The sequence below is a fragment of the Eretmochelys imbricata genome, chromosome 18 (assembly GCF_965152235.1).
Source record: "Eretmochelys imbricata isolate rEreImb1 chromosome 18, rEreImb1.hap1, whole genome shotgun sequence".
NCBI classification, from domain to species: Eukaryota; Metazoa; Chordata; order Testudines; family Cheloniidae; genus Eretmochelys; species Eretmochelys imbricata.
Window position 1 is genome coordinate 11,821,686 of NC_135589.1, and position 5,531 is coordinate 11,827,216.

Genomic DNA, 5,531 nt, shown 5'->3' on the forward strand with positions numbered 1-5,531 from the left:
AACGCAGGTAATGCTGCATGGCAAATCTTTCAGTCTCAGGCTTCCGAGGGCGTAGTGCAGGAATCAAGTGGTTTAAAAGCCATGACAGAATTAATGAGCCTGCAGCGTCAGCTTACCCCCCAGAAAGCCAGGCTTTGCCTGCACACCGATGTTGTGTGTGTCCTGCACCAGTTTTCATTTTTCTGTGCAGTGTGGCTCTTCAGTAGTGGTTTGGGTTCAAACGTTGTGTGTGGGTGTAGATGTTGTGTGTGATCCTTTGAGTCAGCTTGACCTGTTGGAACCCTTCCGAGCAGGGATTTGGGTCTTCCTGTGCGTTAGTACAGTGCCTTGCACATGCAGCCCGTAGCCTGACTAGGTCGGGCAATATCAACAGGAACTACACTTGATCTTAGCCCTTCCAGTCTTTTGACACCACAGTGCTGTTAAATACAGGTCCCCTCCTTTGCCCTGCTACTCCATGGAGACTCGCAGGGTTTGTCACCACCAGCCTTGCTTGCATTGTGCAGTGACCTACGCCAAGAGCTTGCCTATCGCTTTTAGAGCCAGGCAGGAATTTTTTGGACAAAACGGCTTTGCATCAGAAAAAATGCCCATTTGGCAAAACCTAAAGTTTTTGTAGGAACAAGCCAGTTTCACCAGGAAAGATTTCTCAGGCCCAGGAGGGAATTTCTGGTGAGAGATGGAGTGAGCAAGACCCTCCCTGCACCCAGAATAGCTAATCAGCTGGTGGTCAGGACATTCTCCTGGGAGACCCTTGTTCAAGTCCCCAAGCTTTCTCAAGCGCTCATGTTGGAGCTGTTCCACTTTGTAAATAATTCAGTATCCCCGGGGCCCCTGAGAGAGACTGACCCTGTAGCCCAGTGGCTTTGGCACTCACCTGGGATGTGGGAGATCTCAAAGTTTTGCAGGATGGGAAAACCATTTCCTGCCCAGCTCTATAGATTTCAACGGGACTCCTCATTCGGGTGGCAGTCCATGACTAGTCTAGCAGTGTGCGTTCTCTAGGAGAGAGAGAGATGAACCCGTACTCCTTTCCCAGCCAGGAGATTGCAGGGACAGGAACCCAACAGAGCCTCTTCTCAGATGCAGGCTGCAGAGGAGCCATTAGGGGAGGGAGACAGGTGAAGGTTTGGAGGGGCTGATTTAGACACAGCATCTGCTGAAGGGCTGGCACCATGCCAGCCAGTTCTTGATTCCCAGTGCTATGAGCAGCTGTTTCAGGGCTCCAATTCCCACTATGGCAGCATCAGACCCACCTTTGTATTTGCTCAAGCAAATGGGCCATTTTCTAATCTGGAGACTGTGGGGTTGTTCCAGGAAATAAGGCCAAAGCAAACCTTGGCCCCCTGGGGCCAAGCATACACATTTGCCAGTGAGGGACCCTCTCCTCAGACTCTTGGGGAGAGATGGAGGGTCTGAAGCACCTTTAGGGCGGTTTGGTCCCATTCCATTATACATTTAGGGTGGTATTTGCTAAAGGAGGCATAAGCCCAGGGACCTATGCATCCTAAAGGCAGCCAGCAGGCAGGGTCATCAACAGGGGAGAGCCACCGACAGCTATTTACAGGTAGCCCTGGGGGGAGACACAGCCAGGGTGCTGCTAGGAGACAGCAAGCTTTGAAACTCACGTCCTCTCACCGGCTGAACTGAACCTGCTGTGCTCTCCTTTCGGGTACATTGATGGTCAGCGGGGTTGCTGGATAAAAGCGAGAGGGGGCCGGGATGTTTCAGCTGGGCCCTTAAGGCAAGAGCTGTTAAAACCAGGTTGATATGTGAAGTTAAATGTTCATATCACCAAGTTTCAGGGGGTTGGGGGCGGAATTAGAGGATACGAGCTGTGTGCTCTAGTAGATAGACTGGCCTGGGAGTCAGGAGACCTGCATTCTATTCCTGGCTCTGCCGCTGGCCTGTTGGGTGATCTTGGGCAAGTCGCTTTCACCTCTTTGTGCCTCAGTTTCCCCCCCGCCCCGCCCTAGCCCACGCTTGGTCTTGCCCCATAGATGGATCTCTCTGTGGTAGGTTTTGCCTCTCACTGTGCATTTATACAGCACCTGGCACAATGAGGCCTCAGTCTCCCCACTTTCTAACTTATTCTGCTATATGCTCTCACTTCCCCCTCCCTGTCTAACACCTTCCAAAGCTACAAGCAGAACATCACATCCTGCGCCTGACACTAGCCAAACCCCATTCTCCTACTAAAGCTGGGATGGGGAGAGAGAGAAACAATGGGAACCTCTCTGCAGTCAGGCCCCAGCACTCAGGGTGAGAGCCCCAAGGGGCTGTCCATAAATTAATTACACACATTTTGTTGGTGATTTTCAAGACCTGCCCACCCCTTGTGACACTGAAACAAACCCATAAGGTTAAGCGCCTTCCCACCCACCCACCCCTAATGCATTGCATAATTTATGGACAGCCCCTAATCCTGCTAGGTCCTGAGTGCCCTCCAACTCCCATACTACAGTGGCAACCCCCCCCCCCCCAGGGAAACCCAGCACCTCACCAGATTGGACCCAAGAGATATAAAAGGTTTCCAGCTGCTTTGTTACACCTCCCAGGAGTGGCTGAGCTGGCAATCCCAGCATGCAGTTCTCAGCCCCATCCGGAGGGGGAAAGACTTACATCAGAAGTCTTTGTATATGCGGGGAGGGGAAACAAAACAAAAAAAACCCCACCTCCTGGGCTCACATTTGCTCTAATGAGCAGTTTGCAGGGCTAGACACAGATCTGTGTCCTTACCCAGACACTCCAATCCCTCCCTTCACACACAGCGGGAGTGACTTTCTCCAGGGGCTGTCTCTGTTTCTCTCTCTCTCTCTCTCTCACACACACACACAGGCCCCTTTTCCTCTTGTCTGTCTGTTGACCTGGAAACAAACAAACAGTGGCTTTAATCAGTCTCAGGAGGCTGAAGCATTTGCTCAGTTCAAGTCCTGCTGTCAGACCCGCCATCGCTTTGGTGATGCTGATCAGGTCCATCTCCTTGCACTCACCCTCTCCCCGTGTCACATGCACACACCCGGTACCCCAGCCACGCTGCCACTGATGCTCCGTGCAACCAAGTGCCACTCCCGGGCGCTAGTTAATTGATCTTGAGGTTGGAACGTCAGAGCAAGCTGGTGCCTGGAAAGCAGTGCTGGAAATCAGGGGACATAGGGTTCTGCAGGCCCATGGAGAAGCACAGGTCAGAGACACAGAAACCTGCCCCTGCTGGAGTCTGAGCTAATGGGGAATGACTAATGGGCCCAGGATTCATTGAATGCCAAAGCAGCTGTGGCAGGAACTCAGCTGCAACACGGTAATGAAAACCCTGGGCCTGATTCTGCTCGCACACCAGCGTGACTTCTCTGCCAGCAGTAGAGTTGCTCCTAATTTCCCCCGGCCTCAGGACCACTGACAGGCTGCGTCCAGAGCTGGGCTAATTCTGAGCATGCAGGTCCCTTCTGAGCCACACAGGAGACAATCTGGTAGCTGAATTTGCAGGGGGTGAAAGGGATGAAGGGCCCAGTCCTGCAAGGAGAGGAGTGCTGAGCCCTCCCCCAGCTTCTGTTCAAGCCAACGGAAGCTGAGCACCCTCGTAAGGTCTGGTCCTAAATCCAGTTTCCCAGGGAAAATCCTGCACCTCAAAAGGCACCAATAAATGCATGAAATTAATTTATCATGGACTCTGCCAGGGACCTGAGCTGGGGACACGAACCCGAGCAGAAGGAGCTGCTGAGCTCAGCAGAGTGGTCACCGGCCCAGGCAACGAATGGGGGACGGAGAGATCTAATCCCACTGGGCGCTTACATTTTTTAAAAGGGGCCATTCAATCCAGAGAGCAAATACGAATCCACCAGGGATTCAGTATCTGCAAACAAATGATAAGCCCAGCCCCACTCCTGCTGCCGCGTCTCCTGGTAAATAATGTTTAATGCAGCTCCCATTGGGCCTGACCCGCGCCCCTTCTGCCGGGGAACAGATGTGCCGCATATCAATGCACACACTTAGTTATTTCCACTTTAAGAATATGATGGAATCAGTGATGCCTAAAAATGTACTTGTTAATGGTGCCACTTTGCAATTTCATTCTACTTTAATATAAACCATCTGTTCCAAGCAGGCAGCTGCCGGGGGCTGCACCAAAACTGCCACATAGGATGAGCCCCGCCCTTTAGCAATGGGATGGGGGCTACGTGCATCATTGCTCCCAGTGGGAGAGGCCTGTGTGGTGGGTTGAAGGCCCACGATTCTCTCCCCAGTGGCGGTGGCAGGGGGAGATGTTACCCACGCCGAGCGGCGCAGGGGATGAGTGGGAGGAAACGTTGGTGCTGGCTGCTGTCACTGTCTTAGCCCGACAGCTGGGCCTGGAGAGAGACAGAGTAGGGAACTGCATTCCTGCTCCCTGCATTGCTGACTGTAACTACGCCCATGAGCTAACTGCACAATGCTACGGAGGGTCCCTGCCCCGGGAGGGAGATAGGATCCCCGGCCCATCCGTTAGAGCTGGTGTTTAGAATAGCGGGGGCGAGCTCTGCAGTGCCCCCGGTGAAGAGGAGAAGATGCTACCTGCAGACAATCTAGCTGTTGACGACCCAAAGCCAGTGCCCCATGAAGCGGCTCACTTGACAAAATGAACCTGGGGCACAGAGGTGGGAATGCGTCAGAGTGGCCATCATGGGCTAAGTGGGGAGGCAAAGAGAGGGGGTGGGGGCAGGTCGACAAGCAGATGACCCTGTGGGCTTCACCTTAGCGCCAGGACAGGGGTATGTGCCCATAAAGTATCCGGCAAACTCATCCCCAGCACACAACACACGCTCAGGAAAAGGGACCCCTAAACCCCGCTGCGCTCTTGGCTCTGGGACTCCACCTGAAAAGGACACACCAGCAGCTGCGTCCAGCCAAACCAAACAGACAGATAACCCCAAAGCGACACGTGAGCTCAGCCAACAAGAACTCCCACGATAGCCAACCCGGCTGGTGCACACACTAGATCCCCGTAGGCTGGGGCACCGACCAGTGGCAGCAGGAGCTTCCTTGGGAATCACTGACCCTTGGACAACCTCAATGGACTTTCCCCAACGCCCCCAAAACCTCCTCATCTCAGAAGGCCGGACTCTCTGCAGGTGTAAATCAGCAGAAGTAGATTACCCGAGTCAAGGATCGAGCCCAGGGGATGAAACTCACAAGACCTCTCTCTCACTTAAGTCCTATTTTGAAGGCCTAAGTGGAACATCTGTGATGGCGCATACATCAGGGGGGTGTCATACAGGGGGTGGGGTGCCAGGGTCTCCAAACCCTCCATTCATTAACAAACAAGAAAAAGGAGGAGGAGGAGGCGGCTGAGAGTTACTGTGGCCCTGGTGCACTGTCAGTCCGTCCATCCGCCACCGCCAAAATAAATACGAGTTTAGAGCAAAACCCAGTAGAAAATAAAGTGCCTCTGGAGTTGAAAAAACGTCCAGAAAAAGGGATTTTTTTTTCATTTTTACAAAAAATATCCTTTAAAAAAAACAGGGCGAAAGAGAGACGGAGGCAGCCCGGTGTGGGGA